Here is a 23,770-nt window from a genome sequence, read left to right as displayed (position 1 = left end):
CTCACCTATTGAAGCTGTTTCACTTTGTATGGATACTTAAATATTAATGGGGCCAGAAAGAGAATGATTCCATAGCCTGGGGTTAGGGGACTCAGATGGGAGAGAAAACAGCTGGGGTCTAGTCTCTGCTCTAATGATTATTTAATTATTTATATAAAGTGAAACTGCTTCAACAGGAACAAGCCCAACCCCAGAATAGCCAATAGTGGTTAGGGCATTAATTTCTAACATGTTTTGTGGGAGACCCTAGCTCAAATGGCTGCTCCTCCAAAGGCAGAGTGGTGACTTGAACCTGGGTCTCCCACATCCAAGTGAGTGCTGCAATCACAAGGGCGTAAAGGGGAGCAGCAGCACCACTGTCCTGCTGCCCCCCAAAATGTTGGAGCCAAAACTCTTTGATGAATTCATGAATAGTTTTGGTTGACCTGAAACATAAAGCTGGGCAAATATCCCATTTTTTTTGGTTTGGCCAACAACACTCCCTCCCCCTACAAAAAAAAGTTTCATTTCAGATCAAAATTGAAACACAACATTTTTTAATTTCTTGGCAAATGAAAAAAGAAAAAAAAATCATTTGGGGTCAAACAAAAACATGAATGTTTTGTTTTGAGGTATTTATAATTTTTACAAAATAAAATTTAGGGAAATTCCAAAATGAAAAGTCAGAATGCTTCATTACAAAAATGCTGAAATGGTGTTATGCGTTTTCCAATTTTTGGTACAAAAACTATTCTTGAAATTCACTCAAGTCCACAAATAGTTTCAGTCACCCCTAATCTGCAGTTTTCAGTGAATAAACTATTTGCATGAAAAATCTAGTTAGTCTCTTCCTTCCCCCCCCCCAGATCTAGGGAGTACAATCAGAATGTTGCTCATTAATCATTGGGTTTTAACTTTTTGGTGTGAGACATTTTAGATAATGCTTGCTGGGAATAGATAACCCAGGATAAAGAAAACCCAATATAAACAATTAATCTAAATACTTCTAATTATCCCTTCAATCTCTTCCTACCTGTTCGTCTGGGCATTTATATCATCAGTACTGTGGAATCTGAGCAACTAATAAAACTGTCAGTCCAATAAAGATCTTATCCCTCCCTCTTGCAATAAATAGATGGAGTTCATTCCCATAATCAAATGGAGGACAGGCTAAAACAAAATCCTTGAGAAATAAAAATGTTTGCAAACAAGTCACAGAACACATTAGTCATTTTTTTTAAATATGGCGACATGTGGATGACTGATGCTGAGTCACCAACTCTATGATAATAGAGCAAATGTTTGCAAAGGTATAAGTTAAAAAACAAAATAAAACACCTACCTTTATACTGTTCAGGACCAAAAACCACTGAAGACCTTAATGGTTCTTCTACTTTCATTCAGTAGATGTCACTGTAGTACAGGGATTTACCACACTACCTTAAAATAGCTTGAAGATAGAGAACTCTCCTCCTTCCCCTCCCTCAAAAAAAAAAAAAAAAAAAAAAAAAAAACACAAAAAACCAACCCACAACAACAGCACCAGCAGGAACTAGGGAGGAATCAAAACTGGCAACTCAAACTTAACACCTTCAGATTTTGAAGGAGGTAGAATTTCAATCTCCAGATCCAAATCACTCCCTGTGTTTTGCTGTAGGTTGGGTCTAAAATCAGTAAGGAACTAAGTTCTGGTTTGGGTTTGGATGCAATTAAACAGCTGACCTTATGAGATAAGATGTTTTTAGTTCAAGATGATGGATGAGGGCAGCTTGTGCAATTTCAATGCTGGTGAAGCTGAACCTCAACCTTAGCCCGGATTCACTCTCAAATCAATACCTCTAAACCTACTTCAGATCCAGATCTGAATTCTGTTGCCTTAGTCCATCTTTGGTTATAACCATGAAAACTATGTGGTTAGCAGACAGACTGACTGATTTATTTAATTTCCATGTATTTTAAAATGCCCGTAACCCATGTCCTGAGGGCTTGTACAGGAAAGTGTGTGTGTGTGTGTGTGTGTGTATATATATTTTTTAAGAACAATTGTCAACATCTCTTTGGCCCGTAATTTAAATAGTTTAAAAACTATAATAAAAAAAGAAATGTTTCCCAAAATCCCAATTAAAACAGTAGTATTTAAACAACACACTTCTTCCCCTGAAATGCCTGAAAGCAAAATATTGAATTACAAAAAACTTCTCTTTGGGGGGAGGGATAGCTCAGTGGTTTGAGCATTAGCCTACTAAACCCAGGGTTGTGAGTTCAATCCTTGAGGGGGCCACTTAGGGGTCGGGGAGTGGTTCTGCTTTGAGCAAGGGGGGTTGGACTAGATGACCTTCTGAGGTCCCTTTTAACCTTGATGTTCTATGAAAGCAAAAACAGCTTGAACATTTCAATTGCCCAAGCTTAGAGGTATGCAAGAGGAAATAGCATGTTTTAAAGATGATTTCACTTTTAATAATTTCAGTTATTAAAAGCAGTAAAGAAGTGTGTGTTTACAATGAGACTTTCAAGGCATCCTCTAACCAATTAAATCATAACTTTTCAGTCCCTCCTTCCACAATCATTCATATAAAATCAATAGAACTCACTCTCTTAAACTATATAGTGCCTCTTGTCTACTAACCCACTCTCTTCTCAAAAGTCTGAAGATTTGACGTAAGTTTCATAGCAAACTTAACAGATCAGACTCAGGCTTTGTATGACCAAAGATGGATCCAAATTCCAGAGTCAAGGACCTCTTGTTGGGAAATATTAGATAATTTTTGCCAGCCTACACCAGAGGAAAGTCAATTGAAGAAACCCACCTCATCTCAACTGCTGGGGTATTACATGAGGAAAGAAGCATATTTCAGGGAGCCAGATCCCAAAGCCAAACCATTATACTGTCTGTCAAAACCAACACCTTGAATTTCACATGACATGAAGCAGGAAACCAGTGCTAAACATAGAGAACTGATATAATTTTCTTCCTGTGAGACATCCTGCTAAGCAAATGGGCTGACATTCTGCCCTAGGTGAAACTTCTGGGTGGTCTTCAGGTGTGACCATGTAGAGTGAGTTGCAGGAATCCAAATCTGATGTGATATAGGCATGGATAAGTGGCAAGGTCTGCATCAAAAAGAAAAGGTTGCTACTTCTAAGCAAAGTTCACATGAAAAGCAAAGTCTTGGTCACTGCTGATGCTTTGACACTCAGAAGCAGTTGGGGTACCAACAAAATTCCTAGGATGAAAACCTGCATCACTATTGACACTCCTTCAATAATGGGAGCTGAAATAAAACAGTCCTGATGATTGCTTTCTCCTGTCTACAAGCATCACTTCAATCTTGTCCAGGTTTAATTTCAGCCCATTCATGCCATAATCTCTGTTAAATGCTGAGTAAGTTCTCAGTTGTACCAACCAAATGCGGTGAGATGGAGATACTATATAAAATTGAATGTTATCTACTTATTGAAAATACTGCAAACTATATCTTCTCCTTAATTAAATCAAATTACTATTTTATTATTACCTACTAACCCTCCCAAAAGCCATTTGCTTTCAAATCAAATACTGATTTTAAGAAATCACTGGAAAATGTTAAGGCTGAATTATGTCTCATATTCTCAGGACCACAAAGGGAGTAGTACAGGGGCACGCTGCCCCAATAGAGTCTCTTTACTGTTATTACCTGTGCATGCACAAATTCACCAAGTACTTTAGTTGTTATTTGCTAGAGGGAAGGTGTGGAAGTCTGACTGGGATCATGACCAGGAGGTTCTATCTAATCTCTCTCCATACTATGCTCATCACAAGGGTGATGAGTTCATCTGATACTATGCTCATCTGAGCACTTTGAGAGGTTGGAAGAGGAAGTGATCCAAGAGGCTTTAATGGTGTATCTCTAAGGTTATCATATTGTGATAATCTGAGGGCTGCAACTTTGCTGGCCTATGCTGCACTATGAAAAAAGTTGAACTGTGTACGTTTGCTCTGAGGCTATGTCCATTTTGCCTATTCACTTTCAGATGTCACAACCTCCACTAAGTAATGGTTAGAGCTGTTTAGCAGTCTGGCTGGCTAGCACAGATTCCATTTAATGTAACTAAAAAAACACCTCAGTAGCTACATACAACTAAAAATAGTACTCTGTTATTAGGATTGATTATAATGCAACCCAGGTTCGACTTTGTGGTTAGTTATGTCAACAAAGAGACTCACTGTATTTAATGGACTGGCTGTGTCAGGGAGTAGCACTGGAACAGGAAGTCTTTTATCTGTCCAGTAGGTCACTGGGTCAAATTCCACAAAAGTCAGTACTAACCAAAAATCATTGTTGGTGACTGTTCAGTGACCTATGTGAAATGATACCAGAGGGGTAGCCGTGTTAGTTTGGATCTGTAAAAAGCAACAGTGAGTCCTGTGGCCAGGGCCGGTTCTGGCTTTTTTGCCGCCCCAGGCAAAAAAGCCTCACGCCGCCTCCCCGCTCCCCAGCGGGGAGCGCGGCCCCGGCCCCGCTCTCCCCAGCTGGCCAGAGCGCCAGGGGAGGGCGGCTCTGCTCTTCTCAGCCTGCCGGAGCGCCAGGGGAAGGGCGGTGAGCCTGGCCGTGGGCCCACTCTCCGTGACCGGCTGGAGCGCCTGGGGGAGGGCGGCGAGCCCGGCCGCGGCCCCGCTCTCCCCGGGTGAGTGCCGCCCCCTCTAGGTGCCGCCTCAAGCACATGCTTGGAGGGCTGGTGCCTGGAGCCGGCCTTGCCTGTGGCACCTTTAAGACTAACAGATGTATTGGAGCATAAGCTTTCGTGGGTGAATACCCACTTCGTCAGACGCATGCATCTGTTAGTCTTAAAGGTGCCACCAGACTCTCTGTTGCTATGTGAAATGAGTATCTCAATCTAGTTTTTAGTCTAGGTGTCCACATTTAACAAGAACAACAACAATTTTTACCTTTGTTAAAGGTCTTGATCCTTCAAAGTGCTCAATGGCTGGGGCCCAGGCTATCAAAAAGCGGGACTAGAGTTCTGGGATAAGGACTGGGGCTACCAGGCCTGCTTCACAGGCACAATGGAATGTTCTACCACCAGAGTACGATTAGTCTGTGTAGGAGGCTGAAATTTCTTGGGGGCTGGTCCCAGACTGAGGAATGAACATCAAAAACCTCACCACTTTCTGCTCCAGGTGCACTTCTTTGGCCTAACCTTCTCTAGCAAACACAGAGCACCATAAACACATTTAAAACACCCCCTACCAAACCAAAACACTACACTGCATGCACAGTGTTTCCATTTGTGAGAGGATGAAAGAGCCACATGTGACCGATGTTAGTCATCTCTCTTAATGTGCTTAGATACTGTGGTGTTCAAGGTGGTATAAAGACACATATGGAATGGAATGGAATTGTTGCGAAGTCTCAGTAGAGGGGCCAAGGACTTGAATAAGACTGAGCTATCCTCTCACTCCTCTCACTTTCCATAAAAATGAAGGTCTGTTGGTAAAACAGCATAGTAAAGCTTGCGTGGGCCACCCCAATATGAATGTGCTCTATGGATAAAGAGTAGATTTCCCTTTCCAAATACTCAGTGCATTTAGAAAGAAATAAACCTGGTTGTACTTACTGAAAAGTACATGATTGATCATTTCAAAAAGGAAGTTCATGCATACTGAGACATATTCACTGCCTACTCCCCTGACTTCTGCTTGCAGGACTGAGGATACAGGCTTGGAGCAGGAATTCAGTGGTGCTAAATGACTGCAGTGCCCACTCTGCTGGGCTAGTGCTACTATTAACTGTCCTCTGGAGTGAATTTCTTCTTGGGACACAGCTGGCTATTTAGCCACAGAGGATGTATACTACACCCTACTCCAGTGGTTTTCAAACTTTTTCTATGGAGACCTAGTTGAAGAAAATTGTTAATGCCCGTGACCCAACAGAGCTGGGGATGAGGGGTTTGGGGTGTGGGAGGGGCTCAGGGCTGGGGCGGAGGGTTGGGGTGCAGAGGTGAGGGCTGTGGGGTGGGGTCAGGAACGAGTGGTTAAGGGTATGGGCTTTGGGCTAGGGCAGAGGGTTGGAGTGCGGGAGGGGGTCAGGGCTCTGAGCTGGGAGTGCAGGCTCTGGTGTGGGGCCAGGGATGAGGAGTTTGGAGTGCAGGAAGGGGCTCTGGGTTTGGGGGGGCTCAGGGCTGGGGCAGGGGATTGGGGCATGGTGTTGGGGTGTGGGCTTACCTTGGGCAGCTCCCAGTCAGTGGTGCAGTGGGGGTGCTAAGGCAGGCTTCCTGCCTGTCCTGGCACCGCGGACCATGCTGTGCCGCGGAGGTGGCCTGCATCAGGTCTGGCTCCTAGGCGGAGGTGTGCAAGCGGCTCCGCATGGCTCTTGCCCACAGGCACCGACACCGCCCCCCCCCCAGCTCCCATTGGCTGGTTCCCGGCCAATGGGAGTGCAGAGCCGGCGCTTGGAGCGGGGGCAGCGCGCAAAGACCCGTGCCCTCTCCCCACCCCGCCTAGGAGCCAGATCTGCTGCTGTCTGCTTCTGGGACACAGCACGGTGTCAGAACAGGTAGGAGCTAGCCTGCTTTAGATGGGCAGCACCATCGATGGGACTTTTAACTGCCCGGTCGGCGGTGCTGACCAGAGCCGCTATGATCCAGAGCCGCTATAATCCAGTGCCTTCAAGTACTGGGTCGTGACCTGCAGTTCGAAAACCACTATCCTACTGGATCTGTTAGGATGAATCAAGTCCATTACTATAATTACTAATTTTATTTCTAAAATATATATGTGACCGGGATCCTAGTGGGAGCCAACTGTGGTCACTCAATTAGGGTGAACTGCAAAGAAGAGGCAGACAAACCCCAAAAAACTGGTGGATATTCCAATATTTACATTTATCAAGCTAGCATAATACAGCTTCTTTATTACCTTACTAGTTACTCAAAATCCAAACAACACAGTTCCTTTAAAGTGATCCAGCCTCAGGCCTCCATCCAGGTACCTAAGTCAAATATGATTTCTGAAAATCTTATTTCATCATATAAAAGAAAAGGTTCTACCAATCCCAAAGAATCAGACACATTACCTCCCAGGTTAATGAATGTTTTGGATCTTAACCAAATACACGCTACAGCCAATTTTATTAACTAATTTTTAAAAAAACCCAAAAGATAGAGAGTATGGTTAAAAGATTAATATACATACAGACACGAGTTCAATCCATTGAGGTTCAGATTCATAGCATAGATGGTGAGCTTTGTAGTTGCAAATAGTTCCTTTAGAATTCAGTTCATAGGTTATATAGTCCAATGTCCAAATGTCATATTTGGGGCATACCAGCATAACTGGGACCTCAGTCTTGCGACTCAAACTTCCCCAATGAAGCTTAAGCAGATCTGAGATGAACAGGCTCAGGACCCAAGGGTCTTTTTATACAGTGTTTCAGCACCCACTTGACCACACTGTCCTGGCTAAACAATATGCTTTTGATGTAACCTTTTGCTTTCTAAACACCACCAGTAATTAGTTACACAAATTAACACAGGGCAATTTATCCATTAGGCAGTTTATTACAAACTTCAAAGAGACATATAGACAATGACATTATTTTACCCAACATTCATCCAAATATAATATTCCCTTTAGATCTCTGAATCAATAAGTATAGTGACAGACAGAAACTGTCTGTTTATGGGTAGCATCTAAGATACACATAATTAGTATTACTCCTAACAATATAAGTTTGCATTTCAAAGTTCTAGCCTGTTTAGCATGAATGGCCTTAATTATCATTCGCATACCTTTCTAACATGACTTTAAAGGTGGGCTTTGGGTCATTCAGCCTGCAAGCTGTTTAACCCTTTCTAGCCATGTGTCACAATGTAGCTTTTAGAATTGTCATATTATTTAAGATTACAAAAGAGTCTGTAAACAAATGTTTGAGCTTCATCCCTCAAACTCTTTTCTTTGTGAAATTAACATATTGTGTGCATTCAGAGCAATCCAATTACTATCTGTATTTCTGTTGGAAGAAGAATCAGTTCAACTTTGGTAGGAGATGATACAAATTATGACTTATATCCCTGGGTAGTTCTCATCAGATCTCAGTATGATAATATTTCCTAAATACTACACTGTAGTATTAGAATAAAAATTATAAATTACAAGAAAAAAAGTAGGTTGAAGTCAGAGTCAATAGAACTACAACTGAACAAAATAAATCAAAATATGAAGGCCCAAATGCTCCTCCATGCTTCTGCAACTCAAAACATACACACATCCTTGGGGAGATGGTGCGAATCCTGAATAGTGCGTGGCCTGGTTCTATGGCATCACAGCTGACACTTCTTCTATCCTGCTTCTAAAGATTCATGAAATCTAGATCCATGGATGGTCCAGAAAACAGTCACTCTTCAGAGCAACATTCACTTCCCTTGTCCTACAAGTCCCATAGGACAAACCAGTGGAAAATACTGTATGGCTGAATGACCCAGCATTATTTTGCAAAGGTTCTTCTTTCATGCTGTGAAACCTTTTCCCACCAAAAAGTGCCATCCTGGCTTGGGAGTTTAGCACTCTGTCAGTGGGTTGTAGGGAACATCTGTGCAGAAAACCCTAGCCTCTCTTGGATCCCTTTCAATCCAGTCAGATCTCAGGAATGTGCAGATCCTGTGGGCTGAATCCCTTCCCGTTTTGCCAAGCAGGGCCGCCCAGAGGATTCAGGGGGCCTGGGGTCTTCGGTGGCGGGGGTCCTTCTGTCCCGGAGCGAGTGAAGGACCTGCCGCCAAATTGCTGCCGAAGACCCGGAGCAGAAGAAGCCCTTGCCGCCGAATTGCCATCGAAGACCCGGAGTGGAAGAAGCTCCAGGTCTTCGCTCCGGGTGTGTTCAGCAGCACTGAAGGACCTGCCGCCGAAGACCTGCCAAAAACTCTCGTCGGGGGCCCTGCGGGGCCCAGGGCCTGGGGCAAATTGCCTCACTTGCCCCCCTTTCTGGGCAGCCCTGTTGCCAAGTGTGGGGGACACCTACCCCCTTGCCCCCCAGCAAAACAATGAGGAATTAACTAGTTTCTAGACATCTGTGTGGAAATAGCCCCCTTGGGAGACATGAGGCCAAAGTTCTTTGATCTGTTCTATCATCACAATAAAATGACCCAATTCAAGAATATATGCAAATAGTGCATTTTAAAATACATATTTTGAACAGAACTTTTTAAAAATCTCAGGGACTTCAGTGGAGCTATGCTAATTTATACAAGCTGAGGATCAGGCCCTCAGTATTAATTGCATATACTACATACATTAGAAGTCTAACAATGGCATGCAAAAAGACGTTGAGTGCTTTTTATAAGAGTGCTTGCCAAATGAAGGGCCTGGGCCCAGTGAAGGCAGCAGTCAGAACACAGAGAATAAGAATAAAAGCTTCCTTTTTGTTGAATTGTTTATTCCTAAGACTCTGAGGAAGAAACAATTTTATTAACTTCTTCATATTCTGTTTCTTGTGTATGAAATGAAGCTTCATAGCAAGAAAGAGTAGTGAATAATTTGCTCATGATCATGTGCCAATTCCTGCAGTTTTAGTGTAGGGCCGGCTAACTCCCATTGATTTCATGTCTGTTTAGGTGATTTTCTAAAACGAAATGAGCATGATTGTCTTGTGTCATATAGTCATTTATACCCGTGGAAAGTGGATGTAAAATGCTACTAATTCAGAATTCCCCATTGATGCTTACATCAGTTTTGCCCATGGGCGTAGTTTGGTGGTGGGAGGGGGGGATGTTTGCCCCCCTAAACTGCAAGCCTCGAGCAGGTGTGGAATTTGCCTCCCCTCGCCCACATGTTGCAAGGTTGGCCTGACTGGAGCTACCCCCCTCAAATATAGAAGTCAAACTACGCCTATGGTTTTGTCCCTACTTTGCAAAGATGTAAGTGACTTGACAAGGGCCCAATGGCCAGAAACTCCAGTCTGTCAAGGCAACTTTGTACTGATTTGTGGCACAAAACTGCATGAAGTTGGTGGATCCAGTGAGTGAAGCATTCCCCAGCAGGGGTAGAATTGTTATAATGGCTCCTCTGCACTCCCAGCCCCCATTGGACAGGGCACATATAGGACTGGGCAATTCCCCCAGTTTCCAGAACAGCCCCTGTGCTGCTTTAATGTACACTTGGGGACAAGTCTGGCACTGGGGCAACTGAAGATCATGGGGCCAAAAAGGAGGCCTAAAGCCAGCTTTCTCCTAGTTTTCTGCTGTTTTCAAAGACTTTCTGGAGTGAGGCATTCTGCATTTCTCTTCTCCTCTGTTGAAAAAAATATTGAGGAGACCCAAATTCATTATTCCTTCTTGCTGTGTCATCAAAGAGAAGCTATGGTAAGAAAAAGGACTAAAAGTGACACCTTTTTTATTCTACAAGATCTGCTCCCTGTCTCTATTCAGAGTCACTTCTGCTTATTTTACTGACTAAACTATGTTTTTTCTATATTTTATTCTGGTTAGCACTGCAAAGCCATTACTGTTCTGTGTGAGTGAGCTGGATTCTCGTCTAGCTCATACTGCATTAATAAAATTAAGTTGCAAGTGTAAAATCTGGAAACATGGAACTGCAGGGTGAAACTGTTATACACGCAGAGTATAACCACAGAATGAGGGAGAAATGCTCTGATAAAATATTGAAGAAAGCCTAAAAGCCATTCAATTATAAGCTTAAACCTATGATGTATGGTTTGGTTTGAGGCATATGGTATTATGGGCCTGATCTTTGTCATCCTTAGTCAGGCAATACTCAGAATGACATTAAAGTTTCATAGCAAAGTGCTCTATCTTCTGTAGCACACATTTACTTTATATATATGCTGGATCTTAAAGATGTGAAAAATATGTACAAGACTCAAATAGATGAACTTTTAAAACAAAGACCCAACTAATTCCTGCTGAAACTGTAACTTTCCAACAATGACTTATATATATACACACACATCACGCAATTAACTGAAAAAAAGTAATCACGAATAAAAAAATGAATCGCAATTAATCACAGTTTTTATCACACTGTTAAACAATAGAATACCAATTGAAATTTATTAAATATTTTGGATGTTTTTCTACATGTTCATATTTATTGTATTCTGTGTTGTAATTAAAATCAAATTGTATATTATTTTTCATTACAAATATTTGCACTGTAAAAATGATAAAAGAAATAGTATTTTTCAGTTCACCTCATACAAATACTGTAGTGCAATCTCTTTGTCATGAAAGTGTAACTTACAAATGTAGATTTTTTTTTTGTTACATAACTGCACTCAAAAACAGAACAATGTAAAACGTCAGAGCCTACGAATCCACTCAGTCCTACTTCTTGTGCAGCCAATCACTAAGACAAACAAGTTTGTTTACATTTACAGGAGATAATGCTGCCGTCTTCTTCTTTACAACGTCACCAGAAAGTGAGAACAAGCATTTGCATGGCACTTTTGTAGCCAGCATTGCAAGGTATTTATGTGCCAGATATGCTAAACATTCATATGCCCCTTCAGGTTTCGACCACCATTCCAGAGGACATGCTTCCAGGCTGATGATGCTCATTAAAAAAATAATGTGTTAATTAAATTTGTGACTGAACTCCTTGGGGGAGAATATGTCCCCTGCTCTGTTTTATCTGCATTCTGCCATATATTTCATGTTATAACAGTCTTGGATGATGACCCAGCACATGTTCATTTTACGAACACTGTAGCTGCAGATTTGACACGCAAAGAAGATACCAATGTGAGATTTCTAAAGATAGCTACAGCACTCGACCCAATGTTTAAGAATCTCAAGTGCCTTCAAAATCTGAGAGGGATGAGGTGTGGACATGCTTTCAGAAGTCTTAAAAGAGCAACACTCCAATGTGGAAACTACAGAACCCGAACCACCAACAAAGAAAATCAACTTTCTGCTGGTGGCATTTGACTCAGATAATGAAAATGAACCTGCGTTGTTCTGCACCGCTTTGGATTGTTATCGAGCAGAACCTGTCATCAGCATGGACACATGTCCCCTGGAATGGTGGTTGAAGCATGAAGGGACATATGAAACTTTAGCGCATCTGGCAAGTAAATATCTTGCGATGCTAGCTACAACAGTACCATGAGAACTCCTGTTCTCACTTTCAGGTGACATTGTAAACAAGAATCAGGCAGTGTTATCTCCTGCAAATGTAACAATCTTGTTTGTCTGAGCCATTGGCTGAACAAGAAGTAGGACTGAGTGGACTTGCAGGCTCTAAAATTTTACCTTGTTTTATTTTTGAATGCAGTTTTTTTGTACATAATTCTACATTTGTAAGTTCAACTTTCATGATAAAGAGATTGTACTACAGTACTTGTATTAGGTGAAATGAAAAATACTACACCTCTACCCTGATATAACGCGACCCGATATAGCATGAATTCTGATATAATGTGGTAAAGCAGTGCTCCAGGGGGGCGGGGCTGCGCACTGCGGTGGATCAAAGCAAGTTTGATATAACGCGGTGTAGCGGGGTGGACACCCGCTCCTGCCCTGAGGGGTTGGAAAAGCCCTGCAGAGGGCTGGGGCAGGGCAAGTTAAAACCCTGGCTGATTGGGGGAAGTGGCTGCAGCTGGGCCACACCCTAATCAGAGCCCAGATGGCCTGTGTAAAGAGGCTGGGAGCCAGGAGCCCAAAGAGAGTCTCTCTCTGCGAGAGAAGGGCCTGGCTGCAGGGGGCTAGACACAGGGTACCTGTAGTGGAGCAGGGCTGAGGAAAGGCTGAGGAGCTGGGGAGCTCCAGCCTGGATAGTCCCAGGCTGCAGCCTGGTAATAGGCCAAGGGGTACTGGGGGTTGCAGAGGGCAGCCCAGGGCTAGGCCAAGGCGGCAGGTCCAAACCCAACCTTGCCGATGATGAGTGGCCTATACTGCAGTCTGTCCCAGGGAGCGGGGGGCTAGTTGGTGACTGGCAGTGGCCTTATCCTGAGGTGAGATGGGGTTAGTGGGTGGGGGTTCCCCTGGGAGGGGAGACCTAGCATGTGTGGGTATTGCCAGGGGGCAGCACCCAGGGCAAGGGGCACCGGGCTCCTGGGAGGGACACAGGGCTAGTGCAGACAATAAGGCGGATCACTGGCCTGCAGAGGGCGCTCTGTGGGCTGGTGAGCTAATTCCCTGGACGACCAGCAGGAGGCGCCGCAGGGGTGAGTCTGCTCCTCTTACATGCAGTTTCACCTATAACGCGGTAAGATTTTTTGGCTCCCGAGGACAGCGTTATATCGAGGTAGAGGTGTATTTCTTTTGTTTTTTTACAGTGCAAATACTTGTAATCAAAAATAAATATAAAGTGAGCACTGTAGACTTTGTATTCTGTGTTGTAATTGAAACCAATATATTTGAAAATGTAGAAAACATCCAAAAATATTTAAATAAATGGTATTCTATTATTGTTTAACAGTGTGAATAATTGCATGATTAATTTTTTTAATTGCTTGACAGCTCATATATATAAAACCTATCCAAAACAAGCAAGGGCCCCAATCCTGAATCAGTTTTGTGCAAAGTACTCCCCCTGCCCCCATAGGTCTCCATAAGACATAAAGGTGTACCTGGGCACAGTTCATTGCAAGATTAGGGTTGAGGCTGGCAATGTTTACTGTAATCATATTTGATCTTTACCCCCTAAACCTGAAAATTCACTTCCCTTTGAGAAGCATCTGATTCTAAAAATAGAAATTATTATTGTGTAGATAACTGACCACAACAACAAATGACAGTTCTCCACTCTGTTTTTGGCTCAGTAGTGTATGGCACTCCATGACTATTTAGAAGAATTCACAGTGACTGTGCTACTGCACTTATAATCAGGCCTGGTATTAACGAGAAAATGAAACACAATAAGACAGAATATTTGTTTTAATTATAAGCATATGTCACAGGAAACTCATTTACTTCTTTTAAGAATTAATGTACATCACATTCATTTATCACCATTTTCAGTAGTGGCAGAAGCATCCTGTATCCTGGAATCTGTAGAGACGTTGAGATAATAAGGGTTTATAAATATACACCAATAGAGTCCAGAGTAGCAGATGCTGCAGCATGTGTACAACTCTCTGGGAATCAGTTTCATGTTTTTGCTTGAATTTCAGTTCAGATTATGTTCATGACTATGGATAATGTGATCTATCTCTGATACTGCAATACACTGTATGTTTCAGGGTGGAGGACTGTGTATGATGAGGGTTATATCTAGAGTTGAACAGTGGCTAATGCTGTTGGATAGGGGATTCCCCTGTTCTTGAAAGGTTTCTATTGATTGGTCCATTTAGCTAGGTAATTATAAGGCCCTCATCTCTATAGTATCTGAGTAATTTCCTTTTTGCAAGTGTTTGTAAGTTGCTGTTAAGCAACATCACAAAAAACAGATGAATTTCTCTTTATCTGCCATGTTGAATCTGCAAACATAATTCAGTCCCAAGATGACTCTCCACTAATGATCTCTCACTTAGGTAAATACAATTACAAGATACAGTATGAGAGAGGGAACTCAAACCAAACAACAGCTACCAAACAGCCTTACTCCTTCATGTTGCGTCTCCAGGAGAGTACATGTTGCCAGCCCTTGCAATTTTACCATTATTCTTGTAATATTTTATGGGGTTTTGTTTGATAGCCCTGGCTCCTGGAATCATGTGAATCTGAGTTTCTCAGCTTCAGTTTTTTTAAGAGTACATTTCTAGCTCTGATGGCTTGCAGAGAAAAGGTGAATCAAACAGCAGAAGACACGTAAAAAGGGCTGGAAGTATTATTCTTTTAAAGAATCTCATGTTATTTTAAGCCAGCTCATGATTTTTTTTTTGAAACTGACTCATGATTTTTGAATGCTAATAGATTGGCAATATTGGTATTTTAGGATGGGTTTTCCCCGTTTGAACCATTTGACAATTGAACTGAGGAGAAGAGGGGGATTTAACGCACAGAGTGTCCTGCAAATCCAGAGGGAGGGGAATCTCCATCTCAGCCCCCCAGCCTCTCTTCTTGTCTTTCGCCACACCAGTGATTCTTGCAGCTCTATGCGTCTCTGTGTTGTGCGTGTAAGAGTTCGCCTGCAAAAATAGATGCAGTGCAACGATTTCAAGAGAGCGGGGAGAGATTAAAACTCCTTCTAAATTAGACAACCCCCAGAGCAGCTGACAGCCAGCCCCTAAAAACAGTCCTACACAAACCCACTGATGCCTCCCCGAAGATCACCGCCCTTGGCCTCCACCTGTCTGTGCACAGGGATGCTGCATGTTGCATGCTTTTGACAGCAGCTACTCCCCCTCTTCGCTATCATGATCTCCCCCCCTCCCTTGCTGCTGCCGCCTCCTTGCTGTCACGACCCCCGCTGCTGCTCCTCCCACTCCCGCTCAGGCTCGGACCCTCCCCCCGCCCCAGCTGTCAGCCAGCCGCCCGCACCCCGGCTCTGGTTGCTCGGGAACTGCAGAGTCAACCGAGCTTGTCCGCGCGGTGGGCGGGGTCGAGATAGGAGAGCGGACAGAGGGAGGGGGTGGGGCCCCCAGCTCCGCCCGTGCGGAGGACTAGCCCGCTCGTATTGGCCGCTTGGTGGGGGTGTGGCTTCCTACAAGCTTGCTCTCTCTCCCACTGGTGGGGGGCGGTGTCAATGCAGTCCGCGGGGGCGGGGCGAGGCGGGCAGCGGGCTAGGCTGAGATCGGAGCGGGCTGGCGGCGGCGGCGGCAGGGGGCTAGAGCTAGAGAGGGGGCGGCGGGCGCTGCCGGGAGTAACGAAAACAGCGGTGGAGCCGCAGCCGAGCAGCCGGGTGAGTGCCGGGGCTGCGCGGCGAGGGGGAGCCCCAGCCCCACCTGTCACCTCCCCGGGCTGCCCGGTAACGGCGGGGCCGCTCCTCTCTGCCGCCCGGCGGGCGCGGATGGGCTCCCCCGCCCCGGGCAGTGAGCGGCCCCTGCGCTGCGGGGCGGGCTGGGGCTGGTTTCCCCGCGGCGCCGGGCTCCGGGGCGAGGGTGTGTCGGGCTCACGGTTGTCCCTGAGGTAATTCGGGCCGAGGGCAATTGGGGGGCGGAGGGTCGCAGGGGTCTGTCGGATTCATGGCACGTCCCCGGCTGGGACGGGTCGGTGTTGGCGGCTGCCTCGGAAATCCCCCGCGCCAGGTTTGCGGCTTCCCCCTACTAGGGAAATGGACCAGTTGCTCCTAGGCAGGGAGCGACACACAGGAGAGATGCGGGCGGAGAGGTGGCGCGGGGAGCATCGGGGAGCTCCAGGCGCAGCCCCCCGCCCACCCCGGTCGGGGAGAAACCCCCTTCCCCAGGTTCAGCTGCGGGGAAGGGGAAAGGCGCAGGGATCCCGGTCGCGGCGGGGCTGTCCCTTGACTCTGCTCCAAGCCTCCATCTTTCAGATCAGCCTCTGGCTACTGGATGTGCAATTAAATATGGATTTCCTTTGCCCCCGCCCCTCCCTGGTCCTGGACAGCTGCAAGGGAGAGGGATGTTCTGAGTGGGACGCTTATGGCTCACACTTCTAACCTGCCCTTCAGAGCCTGCTATGGGCTGGAGGGGAGGAGGCTGCGTTACCCTTTTAATTCCTGATTCCTGGCTTCTATGTGGAGGGTGTGTGGGTGGTGCTGCTGCTTAACTACTTCTCCAGCCTCTGGTTTTGGATCCTCCTTCTCCTGTCTGCATAGCTCCATTGCCTACCGTTGATGCGGCAGGTAGCTTTTCCAAGCTGTAGTAGGAAACTGCTATAGTGAAACTGACAAGAATCAGTTAATTTCTTTCAGCTGTTGCTTGGGGAAAGCTATAAGCAACATCAGGAGCATTAGGGTTTTCTGTAGATCAGAAAGACAATACTATATGGTCTACATTCACATTTGGAAGATTAACTTCTATTCCTTATGGATGTGAAACTTAATTTTTTTTTTAAAGTGAAAGCTTTGATGCTCCACAGATCAGATTGTGAGTTAATACAATATAGAATAGGATTTGGGGGAAAAAATCAATTTGTTTACTCAGTACTGGCAAGTGAAAGCTTGCCCTGGAGACTGAGAGGCCTAAGCCATCAGGTTATGCAGTAACTAAGGCCAACACTTTCAAATAAATTACTGTGTTTTTGTTCTGTGTTTGTACAGCACCTTGCACAGTGGAGTCCTTGTCCGTGATTTGGGCTCCTAGGTCCTATGATAATTCAAATAATGGCCTGATATAAAAATAAAAAAATCAAGAGATGCTGAGCACCTGCAGCTCATGCTGAAAGTGATTGACTAAGTTCTATAGTACCAATTGTAGTAATGATCTTTTGGCTACAGTGCTTGATTATGGAGTAGCCCAAGTCTGTAAATCCTGCTTCTCCTTATTGATTGTGTGAAACATTTTAATTGAATTGTTTTCCTCTGTAATTAAACATAATATGATTGATTTTACATTCTATAGTGCATTTTGGATTTGCCAAAACCCAAAATAAACAGCAATTTTTTTAAAGTTTCAATATGCATATTACCTGAATAGCAAAGAAGTCTAGTTTTCAACTTTCATGTCTGTTACAATAATGCTTTGTGCTTCTATTCAAGGCATGTACATTTTTATAAGAAACTTGCATTTTTTCTGCTGTTATAATTTAGCCCTTTTATGGCTTAAAATAATTTGAGACTTTTAATCAGAGAAACTATTAAAACAAGAGGGGAAAGGGAAGGTGGTAGCCTTGAGGGTTTCAAAAATCAATACTTGGATTGCATGTTAAAGTGATGTTAAAGGTCAAGTTAAACTGATGAAAACAGGAGAATTTAAAGATGGGGTGGAAGACTTTATGTGGAATCTGTTTTTGTTTAAAATCTCCTGGGAAAATATGCTTACGTTACGAATACCTTTATATTACTTAAATTGAACATTTTTTTTAAAAAAAATCACATTTACTTCTCCCTATTTTTTTGTTGTTTGCATTTTACTCATTTTGGCAATGAATGGAAACTTGTCACCTGCACTCTTGGCAAGTTGTTCTGTGAGGGCATCTTTTCTGATTATGTGTAACATTTTAAAAATATAAATTTAAAAAATCCCGAAGTACTAATTCTTCAAGGTTTTTAGAACATTGTTGTCTCGAACAGGAAATTTTTCAGATCACTTTTGTTTCTTCTTACTGTAAGAACAATGTCTTACAATGCTGTTAGTATTGCATATAATATTGTACAAGAATCATATATTTTTATTTTCAGCTTAATTGAAATATTCAAAATTTGTTTTGATAACTACTAAAATAATATTTTCATCTTAGTTTTAAACTAGAATGACTATATTTCCTTGTAACTCAGAAGAAAACATTTTCATATCTTAGTATCTAAATACTAAAAAGTATGTACTGTGATGCTGTATAATCCTAACAGTAAGCCATCAAGGAGTATTCATTTCCATAAATCTTGAGGGTTAGCAAAGTCACTGCTACTGTGTTTGTTCACTACATTGACTATACAACTTAGTGAATATATACTGCTTCATGACAGAGCTTTACAGATTTTTGAGCTAGCATGTCAGATTCTACCACTGGAGCAATGATGTATTTATCTGCACCACTAGTCTGGTTTGACAGTAGCAGTGGCTATTTCTGTTAACGCATGGAGTAGAATGGGTGGGTGGGAAGAGAATCAAAGCTCCAAGTACAAAGGAAAATAAATAAAAAAAAAATCCCACCTACAAAAGTCTAGTTAGAGAAAGAACAGTTCAACTCTGGGGGGGGGGGGGGGAAATTAGTTGAGATGCTGTCTACATAGGGATACTATTGAAAAGTGTTCAGATGCTTCAGTGCCAGTGCTTCTCTATGAAGCATATCACACACTGCTCTCAGACTTCAGTAGCTATCAGTTTTTCTTGATGGAATTGAAGTTGTTGCTAAAACTCTATATGATATGGGTTCTGGCTATCTCAGAGACTACTTTCTTTTCACCTTCTGCCATGGTAGTTGGGATTACCTGTGAAACTTTTCTGAACAGTTACCATATTGAATACTGGAGATCTAGAAGCAGAGCATTCTTAATGAAGGATTGTCATCTCTGGAAATTCATTTCCCCAATGGGCCAAAAAGCTCCCCCCTTTTTTTTGTTAACGTTCACAATGTGCTGTGAAAGTTCCCATTGGTCTTTTCTTGAGAATAGTGGCGTGAGCAGGCAAAGTTCTAGAGTTTTAGGCTATGTCAACATGTCACACTAAGCCTGGGCTCTGGCTCAGTCCTCCTTTCTCTCTCACTCACCCCCCCCCCCCCCACCTCTTACTTGGGTCAGCAAGAGCATGGGACCCAGGTCCTGGGACCCTGCTAGGGGGATGGACTCAGAGCCCAAGTCTCATTGTGGCTCAGGTTCAAGCCTGGTTATTTTGCAGTGTGGATGCTGCTCAAGCTATAGAACTGAGCCAGAAGATCTGTGTAATACAGTATGGATGTGTTAGCATAGCTGTGAGCCCTAGGTCCAACAACTGTAAGCATAGATTTGCAATGCAGTGTGGATGCTCGAGCAAGGGCTTGGAAACAGTGTCAACAAGCCGGGTTTACAGTGCAGTGTAGTTATACTCTTAGAGCAGGGGTGGCCAAACTTACTGGCCCTCTGAGCCACCTATGACAATCTTCAGAAGTTCGAGAGCTGGGGCACACCTGCCGGGGGTTGGGGCTTCAGCTCCACTCCTGCTGAAGCCCCGAGCCCTGGCAAGTGCTCCTTGCTGGGCAGAAGCCCTGAGACCCTTCCCTCCCCACTAGGCAGAAGTCCCCACCACCCCACCCTGCTGCAATCCAGAGGTCCTGAGCTCCCCCCCTCCCCCCCACATCTGGTAGGTGGAGAATGAGAGGGGTGGGGGGGCTCTGCGAGCCACACTTTAATAGGAGAAGAGAAGCATGTGGCTTGCAAGACACAATTGGGCCACCCCTACCTTACAGGCTTATTTGAATTGCTACTTTGACAGTTTTGGTTTAGAGGATTGTTTTTATATTGGCTATACAAGTTTCCTGGAGTTATATCTTAGGCAATTTTTTTTTAAAAGTCAAGAAATAAAAGGACACCTTGGGAGAAGTTTGATGGGAAGATAGGCCAGCTCATCCTGTCATTTCACTGTTTGTTTAAAAATAACAATAATCTCTTTCATTTGTAATAATACCTTCCATTTGAGGATTTCAAGGTGCTTTATGAGCAAGCATAGCATCCTGGACCTGTATGGTTGGAAGGGACCTCAAGAGGTCATCTAGTCCAGCCCCTGCTCCTGAGACAAGATCAAGTTTATCTAGACAATCCCCGACAGGCATTTTTCTAACTTGTTCTTCAAAACCTCCAGTGATGGGTATTTCACAACTTCCCTTGGATGCCTATTCCAGTGTTTTAACTATCCTTATAGTTAGAAAGTTTTTTTTCTAATATGTAACCTAAATCTCCATGGCTGTGGTTTAAGCAGATTACTTCTTGTCTTGCCTTCATTGGACATGGATAAAAATTGATCACAGTCCTCGTTATAACAGCTCTTATCATATCTGAAAATTATCAGGTCCTCCATCAGCCTTTTTCATGACTAAACTTGTCAATTTTTTTATCCCCCTTTTCCCCCACAGGTCAGTTTTTTTTTTTTTTAAAAAACCTTTTATCATTTTTGTTGATTTCCTGTGGACTTTCCAATTTGTCCACATATTTCTGAAAGTGTGGCACCCAGAACTGGACACAGTAGTCCAGCTGAGGCCTCACACTTACTAAACAATTTCCTCCAATGTTTTGCATATGACACTCCTGCTAATACATCCCAGAAGGCTAGCCTTTTTCTCAATTGCATCAGTTTGTTGACTCATATTCAATTTGTGATCCACTATAACTGCTGGATCCCTTTCAGCAGTACTACTGCATAGCCAATGATTCTCCATTTTGTATTTGTGCATTTGGTTTTTCCTTCCTAAGGATAGTACTTTCCATTTATCTTTATTAAATTTTATCTCTTTGATTTCAGACAAATTCTCCCATTTTTTTCAAAGTCATTTTGAATTCTAATCCTGTCCTCTGAAGTGGTAGAAATCCTCCTGAGTTTGGTATCAAATGCAAATTTTATAAGCATACTCTCCACTCCATTATCCAAATCTTCAATGAAAATATTGAATAGTATCATACAAGGATAGACCCCCTACAGGACCCCACTAGATACATCACTCCCAGTTGGACAGCGAACCGTCAAGAACTACTATTTGAGATTGATCTTTCTGCCAGTTTTGCACCCACTGTGACAGATATGGCAATGCATGCAGTATCCTGGATAAACTTTACTGAATTAAATTTAAGTATCTTTGGAGTCCATTGTATTAAAAATGCAGTTTATGTATTATTGTGGGGTCTTATGTAACTTTTCTAGGGAAGAGACATGGCCAATGTAAACCTGGGGAAGTGTTATGAACTTCAAAGAACTATTTTAAATAATGTAATAGAAAAAGTTAAGTGGGGTTCCTTGGCAATATGTGGGAGGGGGTGAATGCAAATTACTTCCTTCAGTTATGCGAAGATCCAACCTTTGAATTTTACGCTGAGGAAGGGACCATTGGCTGATTACCTATTCATGTATCTGCAGATCAAAGACACAAACCTAAAGGTTTTTGCGGATACAGACTAACACGGCTGCTACTCTGAAACCTAAAGGAGTGATTCTCAGATTCTTGTGTGTGCTTGTTTTTTGATAACAGCTGTTATCAACTTGTGACTACAGAGGGGGAAAAACTTTTTGGTGGGGTTTGAAGGATGCCTGAGCCCTTGTTGGAGTTGGCAGGGGGATGATCACTTGTAAGCCTAGTTGCATGGGTGTAGGTTCTTGTATTGTTTTTAATATGGTTTCGCTGTAATGTTTTCACCTTAAGAATAAATATGCTTGAATAGGAAAAACTGTGTGGTAACTCACACTTGTGGGCAATAATGCTGTTTAAAGTCCCTTGGAAAAGGCAAAACAGGCCTGCTGAGGCCATCTGACTTGCTGGGGAATTCACAGTGTAGGCTGGGAACTGTGCAGCCTGGAAAAACCCTGGTCAGAAGGAAGAGAGTTGCAACTCTCTACCCAAGACAGGTGATGGCTGAGGATCCTGGAGTCTAGAGTGAATGCCCTCAACTGGACCACAGAGGGGTAGTAGAAGTGCAGTTGCCCTGAACTTTGATACCCATGTTACAGTAATTTCATCAAGATCACATTTCCCTAATTTTCTTATGAGAATGTCATGAGGGACTGCCAAAAGCCTTACTAAAATTAAGATACATCACATTTACAACTTCTCCCCTATCCAGTGGGCCAGTAACCCTTTCAAAGAAGGAAATTAGGTTGGTTTGGTATGAATTGTTCGTGATAAATCCATGTTGGCTATTACTTATAACCCTATTATCCTGTAGCTGCTTACAAATGGATTGTTTAAACATGAGCTAAGCCTAGCAGTACCACTGTGAGGTAGGTGTTATCTGGATTTTACAGATCAGGAAACCAAGGTACAAAGAAGGTAGGTGACTTGCACAGATATGCAGGAAGTATGTGGAAGTAACTGGGAATAGTCCATATTTCTGACTTCATGTCTTCTATTCTAACTGTAATATCACCTTTTCTATCTGCTAAATCTTGCTGTCTTTATTACAGCAGCTTATATGGTGTAATCTCTTTCCATCTAAACTTTTCGGTACATGTGGAACATGGTAATATTTTCCTTTTAAAAAGTGGTAAGAATCAATTTCATATATTAAAACATAACATAGTAAAAATGATGAGAAGTGTAGATCTAAAATGCTCTACCCTACAGAGCCTATTCAGTTTAATTCATAATATTTAAACTATTATATTGACAAATCTAACTTCTTAGAGTTAACAAAAATCTGTTATCATAATCTTTTAGGCACAAGCCATCCTTATGCAAAATTTCATAATACAATATTTTCCTTCACTAAAATTGTTTTAACGAATTTTGTTAAATATTAAATATTTTGGTTAACTGAACACTGAGAGAATGGAAAATAGAAATTTTAAAATAAAAATCCACCCCCAACAGAACTTTATCTTAATGCCTTTGAAATGTTCTACATATACTTTGTCTTTTAGGCTACACAGTCTGTAACATCTACATGAATTTTCAAGGGATAAACTAGCTACTTTAGGGCTTCAATACTGTTACATTTGCATTCATGAAATACATTTCAGACCAAAATAAAAATCTGAATATGAGGGCTGTGGAATTGGTACTGCTTTATTCGTACCAAGATCTATACACATACATTACTTCATAATTATGAGACTTAATTTAAACCTTTGCTTTGTCAACTACAAAAAAAGGAGCAACAATATCCTTAGAGTTTAGTTATAAACTTCTTCATATATCTGGCTCCCATTAACATTTTTGTACATAATATTGGAGTTTTTTAGGTCTCTATAAAAAGGCTAAAATTAAAATGTGTTGTAGGCAGCATGGGGCATTCCTCTGACCAGCTTAGTCCTGTGTAGTGAATGTTAGTGTTTGTTTTTCCACCTTGGCTTCAAATCTCTAGCACCAATTCAGAGTCACACTATTCAGTTTGTCTAATGCTGGAATTACCCCTTGAGATCTCAAATTAACTCTTTAGTCAATGGTACTTTGAAAACTGAAATAAATGACTTATTTTAACATTATGGCATGTTGTTGTAGCTATGTCGGTCTCCAGATATTAGAGTCAAGGTGGATGAGATAATATCTTTTATTGGACAAAATCTCTGTTGATGAGAGAGATGAGCTTTTGTGCTTACACAGAATTCTTCTGGAAACTCCCAGACCTGAAGATAGCGTGACCAGACAGCAAGTGTGAAAAATCAGGACGGGGGATAATAGG

At 42.8% G+C, this 23,770-nt stretch overlaps 1 protein-coding gene across 3 annotated transcripts in view; it reads left to right on the top strand.

Annotated features, from left to right (window-relative positions):
* Positions 1 to 15,716: 15,716 nt before the first annotated feature.
* CDKL5 (cyclin dependent kinase like 5) overlaps positions 15,717 to 23,770 on the top strand; it is a 204,067-nt gene continuing 196,013 nt past the window's right edge. For all 3 annotated transcript variants that reach the window (XM_054006740.1, XM_054006747.1, XM_054006732.1), the window contains exon 1: positions 15,717 to 15,751. The gene's annotated coding sequence lies outside the window, so the exon portion shown is untranslated. The remainder of the gene's footprint in view (positions 15,752 to 23,770) is intronic.

Source organism: Malaclemys terrapin, chromosome 1 (assembly GCF_027887155.1).
Source record: "Malaclemys terrapin pileata isolate rMalTer1 chromosome 1, rMalTer1.hap1, whole genome shotgun sequence".
Classification (NCBI taxonomy): Eukaryota; Metazoa; Chordata; order Testudines; family Emydidae; genus Malaclemys; species Malaclemys terrapin.
The sequence above is the reverse complement of the archived record's forward strand: the minus strand, read 5'-3'. Positions and strand labels throughout refer to the sequence as shown.